The following is a 14,081-nucleotide window of genomic DNA, read 5'->3' on the forward strand; positions in this document are numbered from 1 at the left end:
ATATTGACGCTCGGCTCAAAGACAAAAACTGCTGGCTGACTGTTGTTATGTCAATAAGCCATCAGTCGCGCCGCTAACAATAAGTTAATGATTCCCCAGCAGTGATACATTTATGAATAGAGAAGTGTCTCCTTCAGCGCAGTGGGGGTGCCCATTAAAACGGAGCATGAACAAAATAATTGTGATTTGCAGATAAAATCCACTTTAGAATGGGATTCCGACTGAGGAATTGTTGAAAGAGCTGTAATTTTCCACTAAAATGTGACACACACTCACAGGAGCCCCGCTAATCTACTTGGGTGTGTGTGTGTGTGTGTGTGTGTGTGACTCATTTGAAGTCTACGGCTGGCATTATGCTCAAATGAAATGATAAGGAGATGCAGTCAGGTGCTGGTTCTTCAAAGTTTAAACCTGTTTTCTTTTTTTTTTTAAATTTCTTTTTTTTACAAATAGAAATGGAACATGTACATGTAAATGTGTTTTTTTTTTTGCCGTTGATGAAAATGGGAAATGGCTGGGGAGAGCAGTGGAAAAATGGAGATATTCAGAAAGTGTCAACCTTTTCCTGTTGAAAAACACTTTGCTCTCCCCTACAGTAAAAAGTTTTAACAGAACTTATTCACTTAGTTCTTGTTGCAGCTCATTTTCCGCTTCATTTTTACTAAATGCTTTCAAAGTTGTAGAACTTTTCATCTGTTTTGGGTACACCGTTCCACCCAAGGTACATACTTCATCTTACCCCACCTGATCATGCTCATGTCTGCTTTTGAAATTTCTATTTGTAGAAGCCATTCTGATGATCTATGTCTTTTGTTTTCTTTTTATTACATGGCTGTTTATTGCCATGTCTGCGGGTTTTTGCTAAGAGTAACCCTACAACACTGAAACATAATTGTGTTGTCGCCCTACTGTGTGGTTTTCATCAACCGCATCATCACTTGTGGAAAAAACCTTTTGATGGAATGTATAAGCTAGTATGGCTGCCACATCTTCACCTAAGAACTATTTTAAAGGACAAAAGCTAAGCAGCCTAGTCACCCTTTAAAAACTAGAAGATGGAACAAAATGGTTTCCCCATAGCCATCTCTGTAACGAAGTACGACGAAGCAAAATCGGTAACCACCCTGCTCCCTAAAGCTTCTAACCAGAATCAAGGTATAGTTTGGCTGGATATAAAAGTTTACCTGCAGGATATACTATGTGACTGAAATGAGTTTTCTTTTGCCCTTTATCACCGCCTCACCTCGTGTAGCCAGTGTTACATGGATAGATTCCTCATCAATCAAAAATTGCAAGGCCAGGAGTTTCGGAAATGATGAAGCAATCAAGAAGATGTTAAGCAGACGGGAAGGTAACACAGAGTATTATTTTCTATTGTCACTTTACATGACAATACCTGGATGTAGTGTACTACCTGGAGTCTTGCTCGGGTAACTGGAATGTGTGGCTCTCCCACCATAGTGGGACGGCCATCACTAGTGTGCCATTCAACATTGGAAGTTAATCCTTTGAGTCCTAAGTTTCAAATCTCCTCCTGGATATTTTTGCTCATTTGAATTGTACAAAGTTCTTTAAATGTCCTGTCAGTGAATATATTTGCCCATTTATCCATAACAACTGGAACTTTCAATATCCAGCAAGTTATTGCTAGACAACCTGCTAGATATCTAGCAATCCGTCAACTACTAAAAGAGCGGGAGTGAAATTACAGTAATGACCCGATATCGGCCGGAAAGCGCAACGTCTCCCCTTTCAGAAAGCATTGAAATTTTTCAGATAGTTCAAAGTGTGGCGGAATTACGGTACTGCAAATTTGGCTGTGTCGTCACCGACATGTTCAGCCTAGAAGTGTTAAGGTAATATCAAGTATGTCATTCTCACTCACTTCTAGAGGTGTTTCTAATTTGAATGTGGGATTTCCCTCTTACGCCACTCACAGATGTTCCTTGTCTTGGTTTGCTTTGCTCTTCTACAGTAAAATAGATGGTATGTGTTGGGCTGTCATTTGCCTTCTTTACTTGGTGTCCATCTTCAGTCTTTGGTACATTTTGTACCCCAAACTGCATTGCATTTGCAGTAAGTGCATGATTTGTTCTTCTCTATTCAAGATCTTTCTGCTCTATAACCCAGTGTAGAGTTTAGCGAAATAACTTAAGATCCCTCCGATCCCCAATGAGTTCAAAAGATGAACAGAACTTGAATCAGGAAGCTGACTGTTCATCAGTTCACCGTTAAATCTGATTGATGGATGCCTCTTATCTCGAACTTTTGCTGCCCAGAAGTCTTTAACTGAGGCATGGAAGCTGCTGCATTTTGCTTTCCTTGAGTAATAAAACGTCTAGACACCAACTAACACAAATTTCCCTAAAGAATTAGTGTCATCAGTGTGAGAGCCATGCCCTGTGCTCTGGGGTGTAGTTTGAAATACTGTCTTTCAAATCAATGCTCACCTCTCTTCTCTCCATTTAATTGAACTTTGTGGCCTCCCGTTAAGACCTTTTGTCCAAGACAACAATCAAGCCCTTAGCAGTAATGAAGGTAAATCAAACTTTTTCTTCAAACTACTGTGCTCCGGTCAGATGTGAAGACATACAGAAAACATTCTTAGGTTTTTCTAGGTTTTCCCCGGCTAGTTAACTCTTTGTAAAGTTGCATTCTTGGACAAAAAAAATAAATAAATAGAAAGGGCGACCGCTCAGGCGAACACCTGAAAGAAAACGTTGACTCCTTAGAAGCAGGAAAGGCAGCAAACAGCGTCAGCATGCAGCAGCAGAGGTATTGTGAGGTGATTTAGATAATGGCAGTTTTTATTTATCTTACTTTCAACAATTGGCACTTTGGAGAAAAGTCAACCCAAAATGTCTCCATCCATCATGCTAACTGTGTTTCCACTGCAGCGTTATTGACACCATAAATTAAAGGAGTCTCACATAGACTACCTGACGGGTCCAAGGCGTCAACAGCAAACTTCTGTCACAGTGGGTGAGTCCGCCCCCCACCAAACCCCCGGTCTTTCTCTACTATTTATTTATTTTTTATTTTTTACATCCACATATCTCAGCTATTTGTGCGTCTTCATTCTAAGAAGTAGCTACAGGGTTTGATTTTTATGCACACTGAAAAGAAGGAGAATGGATCCCATATTTTATGGAGCGTTTTATTCGTCTACACCAGGGGTGGAATGAGAATTTATTTTCCTGAGACCTCGGAATATTAATAAATCACATTTATTTGTCAAACTGAAGCCTTCTTCTTTTTGAAGGGCTATGAAGCTGGACGTAAAGGTGACTGCTTATCCCTCACATCTGATTTTGTATTTAAACATTTGCATAAAAATAACTACAGCGCACGGTACCGTGAAGGAAAAAACGAAGCTGAGAAAAACGGTAATAAGCACTCATTTGTCTTTCGGTTCTGCAGATATAGATCCCATTTTTTACCTTTATGACTAGTGATAATATCCAGGAGTCGTTTTTGTCCAACTTAGTAAAAGGTTTTGACTGTATGAGTGAAATGATTGGACTTTAAGAAGACATACGACCTGTTGCAAATCTTTTTTGACATATGTTTAAAAAAGTAATGAACCACAGTCGGATGAGAGCAGACCTGAAAAGTGGAGATCTTGTTAAAGTCATTAGCGTCATCTTAAGCAGAACAATGTTAAAACATTTTAAACATTCTGTGTTTCAGGAACACCTTTGGGAGACTTGGGGATGAAACAACAACAACAACAAAAAACCCAACAGAAAAACGCCACTTTTATGTGGCGGGCCTGGAATCCTCCCTGGTTGCCATGGCTATGAGAGGGTTCGAGAGCATATTAATCATGAGGATTTAGATTTCCCCCGCTCATTTAAAAAAGACACAGAACCTCTCCTTTATGAAGCTGATAAATCAGCCTCTTCATAAGGGGAGAAAAAAAAAAACAAACAAACAAAAAAACGACTTCAGGAGCTTCCAGTACTCCAGGATTATAGAGTTGAAGGAATTACTTTACGTCTTCATGTACTATGGTAAAAATGTGGAATATAATAATTCTTTTATCCGCTGTATTCCTCTTATTGAGGAACATGGATGTGTGGAACAGGTCTGCCATGCAGCAGGTTTTCTGGCTCATATCATTTCAGAGTTAAAAAACAAACAAACAAACAAACAAACAAAAAACACGTCCAAAGATGTTTTCTATTACTCTTAACCTCCATCTCGGTGAGGATGTGACCTGTCCGTTTCGTATCCACACATTTTACCCATGACAGACAGCGCAGCTGATAAAAATGAGATGATGCATAAATAAGTTTCACCCCACCACACCGGGTTTAAGCTGCCATTTTTCCCCTCTTTGTCTTTGGTCAGAGACTGCAGATTGATGACATGGTGACAGAGTGACATTGCATTCTGGGAAGCCAAGGACCGCGACTATAAATCCATGGCGATTCAGCTTTACAATGGCCTACTGTCTAGCCATCAGAGGGGCTGGGAGGCTGTTACTGCAGCTCCCCCGCTGAGCTGCTAGGGCACAACCATTATACGTCGTTCAAGGGGGGGGGGAACGGTGAAGCGAAGGCGTCGGGAACCAAACAGCCCCGGACGCTAATGAATTATGAAAAACTAATAGAATTAAAAGGAGGAAGGGGAAAGAGGGATTTGTTTGACGGAGGCGGTGGGGGGGATTTCCCACACTCTTTACAGGCTGCCGTTCCTTTCACGTAGGTCTGTCAAATCTGCTGTATGAGGAAGCAAATGAAGCAAACAAACTCTGCGAGTTCCTGACGGACCTCAGAGAAGCAGCTGTGTTGTGGGAACGGCTCAGCTTCTACTTTGGGTGCATGATTCTGTCTCAGCTCATTGCTTTACTGTATTTTTGTTGTTGTTGTTGTTTTAAAAAAATAAATAAAATAAAACTAAAACATTTCAGACTAAATGAGAGAAATTTTCAGAAATGATTCTTCAAGTGACCCCTCGCTCGTCAGCGCTGACATGAGAACGTTGTTTTTCTCGTTCTGTTTGCTCGCCAAGCCTGGGCTGGTATGAGATTCTCACACTATGATGACCTTGAGGAAAAGTCCATATGGAAACAAAAATTATACGTGAAAAATGTGAAACATGACTGAAATGAATTTGAAGTAAATAAATAAATAAATGAAATATTTAAAAGAGATAAGCGACAATTATTCCTACCAAGGCAAAAACAAATACTTGAAAATGTCAAGTATTACACTTTCAAAAGTCCTTTTTTTTTTTCTTTTTTGGAAATCAAATAATCACCTACTTAATGTAAATCTCCTGGTGTAGAACATTTTACTTTTTTTTTTCTTCTTCTTCTAAATGGAGCCGCGTTGAGTGGCAGCCTTTTAGTTTCCGCGCCAAGGCCGTGTTTGTCACAACTGGAAATATTTCCCCCGCCCAAAAAAATAGACTTCTAAGCACATTAAAGGTGCATTAAAGGTTCTGTCAGCCAGAGCAGCAGCAGCGTGGAGAACAAAGTGCGAGAGAAGCCAGACTTTCACCATCATCTGACTGAACTGAGTCTGAGTTTAAATAGGAAGAACGGCGGGAACAGAACATTTTTGTGGCTTAGTAGGAGGAAATATTTTTCATCAATAGACAAATGTAATGAAATGCTTTAATACGGTAACGCAAGTCTAAAAAAATGCTTCACTGTGGCCACATCTTCTCACAAAAGAGAAGTAAAAACATTTTGTGGCACTCCTAATAAATTCTAGAAATGACTTTAAGTGAAACATTTTTGTATTTCATCCTTTTCCCTTAATGTCTATGAAGTTTTAATTTTTTTTTTCTGCACTTTGACCCTCTTCAAAATGGGAAAGGCAAGAAAATCTGCCATTTGCATGAGGTGGAAATGTTATGATTGTCGGAACATGAAGCATAATAACAGTGAAAGAAATTCAACTGCATTGTAAACCAGTCCACTGGGTCAATCAGGAAAAAAGTCGGCAAGAAATACATTTCTGATTTTCTGAAAGCGAAAGTTGGTGAAAGTTTTAGCGAGAGAGCAGTCATAAGAGCAAAATACAGTAAACAAACTGGAATGTGAATGAAATGGATTGAAGCTATTTCAGAAGAATTGCTCCAGGGTTGAATCTAAAACGTACTCAATTTAACCACAGGCTTCAATTATTTTAGAAGATCTTGACAGGATGTTGCAAATGTGTTTTATTGTTCATTTTATTTTTAAGGAATGTGTGGAATGCTTTGACATTTTGGTTTCTGGGGGAAAAAAAAAAAAAATTTTACAATTTAATTTTTTGGGGGGCATTTGCAAAATTCATTTTAGATTCATTTTATTGAGGTTAGGTTTTAGCTGCGTATCAACATCCCCCGTTTTAGACGCTGAACCATTTTAAAAACTACAATTCCTCAGGTTGACAAAATAAAATGTTTTATTCTTCAATGCCAAAAAAAAATTTGAAAAAGCTGAATGTCTAAAACAAATAGGGCTTATTTCTGCCATGCAGAGTTTTTTTGTTTTCTGAGACCATAACTAGACTTAAAGTGTATCCTTTCCAGCAATCAAAGACAATTTGACTGAAAAATAAAACAATTGCACATATTTAAGGTATGAATATATGTTTTGAAAAGTGGCATTAAAAATCTGGCCAGATTTTCACGGTCTAAAATTTATTGGATCTATCGGATATTCAAATCCATCCCAAAAGTTGTCATATTTCAATATCCTTGAAATAAATATTTTTTTCTCCAGAGCTTGTAGCCTGTAGCCAGTTTTCTGGAGACGACTGTAATTTATGAGGTCTTCTTCCTCATAAATTACAAATCAACATTCAAAATTTCACCGTTACAGGAAGGTTAAAAATTGAATAAAGTGGATCCAACTGTTGACTGGGCGTTGAATTATCCAACGGACACACTAGATCCTGGCAAACCCGCCCAGACGGGCATCATTTTATAGCAATCATGTTTTTCGGCCCAGACTGTTCCTGATCGTCTCCCGGAGTGGCACCGGTCCCATTCGAGTTCTTCCGAACAATTGAACGTGCTCTGTTTCGGGAAAACGTCGGGCATACGTTCTCCGAGTGTGAAAAAAAAAAGAAAAAAGAAAGAAACCCCACAAACACGTCGCCGCTGCACAGTGACCGCAGGAGTCGAAGGAGCGGCCTCCGCGCTCGGGCTGGCCGGTGTGGTCTGTGTGAAGCCATTCCTAAACTAACTTGACTAAAATACTGTAAGAAGCAGTAAATTCCAGCCAGGCTAAAGCCAACCGACATGTTTCCCCTCATGAATGAAATGCTCACAGTCATCATCAAGTGGAAAATATTTGACTCTTATTTGATCACCACAGAGAGGCTCTTGGTAAATTTGGCCCAGTAATGGGAGCCATGCCTCCTTCCCCTCACTGTAGTGACGGAAAGCAGCTCCACTGTACCGACCCCTGCCTTCCTACCCCTCCGCCCCCCACTTTGTGTTCTCAGGCCTGCAGCACTTGTCATCTCCCCAGTGGCAGCTTAGATCCTCCAATTTTAGGTTAATTAATCAAAAATGATTTCTTTTCTCATTAGCCATGCAGTTGGTTCGCAATCTGCGAAATCGATGTTTTACAGATGTTTCCCTGGGTTTTGTTTTTCAAGCCGGTGCTGATTTTTATTGGTTATAGATTTAAGAGGGTGCTGAGGGATTGAAAGTTAACTCAGCCACACAAAACCACACACATATGCAGCCACAGCCACAACAAGTGCCCATTATTAATAGTCGCATGCTCACAGCAACACAAGCTTCAATAAAGTAGATAAAAAAATAAAAAACACGGAAAGAAATCACAAGTTTTGGCTCAATAACTCATCTATAACTTTTCTTCGGAGCATTAATTTTTCACCTTATGGATCACGGTGCTGTTTCACCTTGGCTCGGGTTCTCCTTAAACCCGTTTGGTTGTTGCCAAACCCATGGAGGTTGGAGCCCCCACCACCACACACACACACACACACACGCGCCTACACTCTCTCTGGGTAGCGCTCTTTAATCACGTAACGGCTTCTTGTTCTAGTTCCTGCTGGTTGTAAACAAATGTAATGTTGCATTTCCTGTCGTCTAGACATAACAACAAACCTGGCACGGGGAAAACAGTGGAGCGACTTGTGGTTGTTAAGGAGTGGCTGGCACGAGTCGCCAAGCCAAGCCGGGGCATGTGAGGTGTAAACGAAGACGCAACGGAGACGGAAACGAGCGGAGGTGTCGGGGCGTCGCATGGCGAGCCTCTCTGATGTTCTGGATCACTGGGTAAGGTCAGATTTCTAACGTCGAGGTATTTTCATGTTTTATTTTGAAATTCGGACTGAATTTCTACTCTCCTCTTTATCTCCAGTTTGTAGAGCCGATTTTTCGTGGATTCACAGCCACGGCGTTACAGATGGGAGGAGTATTAATATTCATACCCCTTGAGCTTTTATGCAATGTTTTTTTTATTTTTTTTATGCAAAAACGCAAGCCGTGAATTTAGCGTCACTTTTTTTTTTTAAACCATCTTCATGACTAAAATTTCAAGTTGACTCAAGTAACAAGGCAGTTCAAAGTGTTTTTCTGTATTATTATTCATAATACAGCAGCCAATTATGAATAAAGAAATAAACCTTGAGTTTTGTCAAACGCCATCATCAAAATCATCAAGCTCGTACACTTCAGTCATTTTGATTAATGATCCAGTTATTATGACTCAAAATCAATTCTTAACAGGTGGGCTTTTAGCCTTGATTTAAAGGATCTCGGTGTTTCGGCTGTTTTGCAGTTTTCTGGAAGTTTGTTCCAGACTTAAGGTGCAAAGAAGCTGAATGCTGCTCCTCCATGTTTGGTTTCAAAACCAGGAGATGTGATTCGTCTAGAAGGTTGATGCAACAACAGCAGATCTCTAATGCATCTTGGTGCTAAGCTGCTCAGTGACTTATAAACAAGCAAAAGTATTTTAAAGACTATTCTCTGAGCAACAGGGAGGCAGTTTTAGGTGTAAAATTAACGCAAAGTAATCAATTACCTTCAGAAAAGTTTTAATTGTTTTTTTTTTCAAATACAAATACGAGTCAATTTGCTTGTTGGAAAACACTAGAGATGTAGATGAACGAAAGGTCAGAGAGAAGGTTGTGGAGAAATTTAAAGCAAAGTAAAGTTATGAAACAGTGCTGTATGATTTGTTCAAATTCCTCATCTTAAAATTATAGATAAAAAAAAATAAAAATAACCTAGGCAATGTGAAACAACTAAACAGGCAGACAGGGCAAAGAGATCAATAAGAGAAGGAGCCGAGAGCCTCATGACAACTATTAGCCACACACTCCATAAACTGTCCTCAAGAAAAAATGGCAACACTAAAAGACAGCTGTAAAAAAATAAAAATCCCATTTGGAGACGAACATGTGGAGGAGGATGCAATGGTACATCAAAAAATGCTTAAATAAATAACACCCCTGAACAATCCATACACATGGCGAAACATGGTGGTGGCACAGTCATGCTGTGGGAATTATTTTATTTTATTTTTTTTCTGCAGGGACAACGAGACAAATTCCATGAGAACAGGCCCAAACCTACAAAGAGTTAAAGTGATTAGATCCAAGCTAATTCGAATGTCAGGATGACCCAGTTGAAGCCCAGGGCTAAACTCAGCTGAGAACCAATGAAGTTATCTGAAATATTACATTTACAAACGGTTTCCATCCAATCTGACGACGTTCGGACTGTTTTGTGAAGAAAAGGTGAACAAAAAAACCAAAACGTAGGCCTCTTGACGCGCAAAGCTGGTAGTGACATAACTCCAGAGATATTTAGCTTTAATGCTGATGAAAGAGAGTTCTATCTTTAAAAAACATGCTCTTGCTTTTTCAAAAACAAAAAGAACAGAAAAAAAAAACAACTCCCTGTGAAACACGTAGAAGTTTGTGGCTGGAATATGAGAACAATGTGTAAAGGTTTACGGGGTATGAAGACTATAGATTTTTAATCGCTCCTTCAATTAAGTGTTTCCAAGTGTTAAAAATGTTTCTTCTCTCAAAATTTCTGGACCCACCAACATGCCCACTGTGCCATCTGGGACGCAGTTGTTCTGTCTTTTCGCAGCATATGGCAGCTCCGTGTGTGTGTGTGCGTGTGGGTGATCATTCTGTGCGCTGCATTTCTACTTGTGTGCGCTGCTCCCCGCCCACCGTTCCACTCAACTACACAGGAAAAAGAAGATGAAGCAGAGGAGCAAAGGAGCCCAAACAGAAATTATTATTGATTTAATCACATAATCAGCTCCAAACACTTCAGGCCAAGATAGCAAATCCATAATAGCCTCCCCACATAACCACCCTTACAAATTTACCATCAAAGCCCTCAGCGCGCAAACTGCAAACACAGGAACCGGGGGTCACCTTCAGTCGCCGGCAAAATATTGACTCTCCTAATGCTTGTATATGTTTTTGATTTAGGCGTTATCAATCACTGATAAAGGCCTCGCGTCTCCAAAACATAACTCCTGTGGCGGCGGAGGATTACGCCGTCACTTTTCTTGTCATAATATGAGACTATCTGGTCAGAAAAGACGAGATGCGCGGGGGAAAAAAATAAAATAAATCAATGCAGCTCGGCGGCGGACATTTCCCACTGCGGACGGTCGGGTCGTGTGTTAACACGAGTTACAGGAGCTCCACTCGTCAGATGGAAGATCTGGTTTTGTGAAGAGATTTAATGGGGAGGTAAGAGGGATTTTTGATATTTGTTGGTTTAAAAACTTTCTATTTTCCACTTTAGACAAAGTGTTGTGTTGCCTTTGTGTCTTTAACAATGAAGAAGAACATCTCAATTCATTCCAACGGAACAAAAATCCCCAATTGTGTTCGAATTAATGAATTTGGACCTAAGGCTGAGCATAGCAACTAAATTCTTTGTTTCAGTTTCTTTGTGTATTGTTTGATTTTTTTCTTACTTTCAACCAAAACATAATAAATTAGTTGTTAGAAACACAAAAAACACAGTTGGAGTGACATTAATCAAATGAATAACAGCCTTATGAAACAAAAGTCCTGTTTTTTTTTTTTTTCCCAATTTGTCTTCAAAAGTAAAGTAAAAATTTGAAAGTGAGGTTTTTTTTCTTTTTACCTTGAATGCTGCTTTAGAAATTCCCAAAACTGCAGCCCACATACTTAACCAAAAATATTTCACAGTGTTTACATGTCTGCCCATTTTCACTGTTTTTACAGCAGCTTCAGGTTAATTCGCCCCACTTCGTTCCCCAATTCAGTGCCCACGTGTCGCCATTCCCTACCACACTCTTCCCCCACACATTACTATTCCATGTCAGTTCATGGTTAAGATATTTGGGTAAATACTAGAGAGAAGTAAGCAGTTCTCATTTAGAAATGAACTTTATTCACTTTCCTGTCAATTAACTATCAAATAAAGGCCATTAGAGCCAATAAAACCTTTAAAAAAAGAAAAAAGAAATGAACTTTGTTGTATATCCTATTGTGAAGCCACCCTATATTCATTGATTGTAGATTTGATCCGTTTTAACTCTTACAAAACAGCCTGTGATCGCCAGAATTTGACTTGTTGATGTTACAGAATCAATAATTTTGAGTTGCTGCCAGATGTCTGATAAAGTCGACGCGTAACAGAAAGTTTACATGTTTTAATCATTCCCGTTGCATTTTGCGCAATTGGTCAACAAACGAGAGGTATTGTCTTTACACACAAAGGAAAAAAAAATTCCCCATTCTGCAATTTGTGTGAAACTATTGGTGGTTTTTGAGGTTGTTCATTAAGACACTTGCCCAGAGCGACATTTGAGTAGGGCAGGCACAAGCACCAGATAAAATTATATCATCAGACGAATCTCTTAGCAAGTTTCCTGGAAGACCGTCTCATTTTATGTGGAGATTAACTGCATTTGACCTCCGCCGCATAACTTCCTGAGTTCCACTGGTTGTCGGTGCGGCGGAAGGAGGCGTTCGCCCAGCGCGCCATTCATCCAAGTATCGCCACTGCCTCCAGGAGAATTCAATTATGAAAGTAGAATTTAGAATGTATGCGCTGATGACCTCGTTGCTAAATTTTTAAGGACAAAAGAAAAAAAAAATTACATTCTGGAAATGATTAACATTAAGAAATAGTCAATACTTGCCTTAAATATTTGCTGTAGTGTTTGGCTCCATCACCCCCTCCTTTGTTGACATCCAACAATAAATCTGATTTAGATCTTGACGCTCTCTCAACATTCACATCTTAAAGCATCTATCCATCCGCTTGCCTATCGTTGTCCGTCCACCCTGCGGCTATGGAAGCCTAATTGTTTACCAAAGGGTTGCGGCTCATTTGCTCCTGGAGATTGGGCCTAATTAACACTAACTTGTCTGAACACCGAGAAGCGTTGTCCACTCCACTTTAATCTAATCTGTACTCTTTCAAAAAATAATGAGATCGTTTACACCTCATTAACGAACAATGTAATGTCCGCGCATTAATCATAATGATTGCTTATCATTTCACTTTGCAATATTATCTCCTCTAATGAAACTGTTCACACAACTGCCAAGAGGGCCTTAATTGGTCGTGTGAAATCACAGAGCGCCCAGCAGCTTGCTGCAACGTGTGTGAAGTTCTAATTTGCATGGAAGGAAGAGGGAGGGGATACGGGAGGTGGGCACGAGACGGGATGGCATCACTTTGGAATGCACATAACGGCGCATGAAAGGGCAGGATAAGGGGTTTTTGATTTCTAGTAGAAGGAAAGTGATGTGGTCCTTAACAAAAAATAAAAAAAAATAAAAAATAAAAAAGGTATCACAAGAACTTAAACAGTTCATCCTCCAGCAGGACAAAGACCTTAAACATAACTAGCCAAAGCTGTAAATTAATGGTTTAGATCAAAGAACGATCATGTGCTCGAATGACCCAATCAAAGTTCAGACCTAAATCCAATTAAGAACCTGTGGCACAACTTAAAAAAACAGAATGACTCTAAAACACACTTTGCATCCTGTCTTACTCTGCGTGAGCCATTTTGCAAAAAGGGATGTTTAAAAAATATATATATATATATCTATGTGCAAGACAAGAAGAGACGTACCCCAACACACTTAAAGCTGTAATTGCAACTTAATTTAATGACATATGGGATCAAAGCAAATGAACACCACCCATCCGGTTGTAACTTTACTGCGATCTAATTTTACTTAGTGACATGCATATTAGTTTTATTAAGTGCAGCTTATGTGATATTTTGTAAACCATGGATTTATTCAAGAGATATTGTCAGTCAAAGGCCGCATTTCCTGATTCTTTGCAGTCAAAACATGGAAGTAGTTAAGATTTGCAAAGGAAAAAAAGACAGTCAAAGCTCACTTTTTTGTCGTTTAAACTGTTTTTCCCCTTTTTCTGTTCTACACCATTTGAAGTTTTACATCCTGCTCTTTCTTTTTTTTTTTTTTTTTTTTTTTGAAAAGCCAATTTGCAGCAACATATCCCTTTTTATGTTGTTTTATTTATTTTTTTTCCCCCAACTAATTTGCAGCCATTCAATGATTTGAAAATGTCCAGAAATACAGCAAAGAGTTTGTGACTGGCGTGTGACGAGTTGAGGGGGGGGGGAACAGTTCAAAGGCCGTGCATACTTCCGAGAAGCACAGTAGACTGAACATTTAAAACGACTCCTGGTCATGGATCTTTCTGGCATAAGATCCATGCCAGAGGTGGATGTGATTACTCAGATGATGTGGCGTCCAGAGTGATCCCAGATTTATGCAGCCGCCTTGAAGCCAAAACAAGAAAACCCATCCAATATTCCAGTTTTTGCTTTGCTTCTTCCTCTTTCTCACTGTATATGCAGCCACCTGGTCACCCCCCCAACCCCAACCTCCTGGGAGCTTGATCTCCGGTGGGGTATTCTAATACCAGTTAGAATATATTAACCCACCATAGTGTGTGGACCACCTAAAGAGGCCATGCTTGACTGGGGGAAGGAGAGCTCTGAGACTGCTCTGTGCCACAGCTCCTCGGGCTCAGGAAGGCTTAAGTATGGATGTCATTTACTCTGTCTCCCTGGTCAGAATGGCTAGCTGCTAATTGTGGCCCCTGGT

General features: G+C 39.8%; 1 long non-coding RNA gene across 1 annotated transcript in view; it reads left to right on the top strand.

Annotated features, from left to right (window-relative positions):
• The window catches only part of LOC122830694, a 68,640-nt gene that overhangs the window by 26,598 nt on the left and 27,961 nt on the right, over nucleotides 1–14,081 (top strand). The window contains exon 3 of the long non-coding RNA XR_006370582.1: nucleotides 8,069–8,253. This is a non-coding gene — a long non-coding RNA (uncharacterized LOC122830694). The remainder of the gene's footprint in view (nucleotides 1–8,068; nucleotides 8,254–14,081) is intronic.

Source organism: Gambusia affinis, linkage group LG05 (genome assembly GCF_019740435.1).
Source record: "Gambusia affinis linkage group LG05, SWU_Gaff_1.0, whole genome shotgun sequence".
In the NCBI taxonomy this organism is placed as follows: Eukaryota; Metazoa; Chordata; class Actinopteri; order Cyprinodontiformes; family Poeciliidae; genus Gambusia; species Gambusia affinis.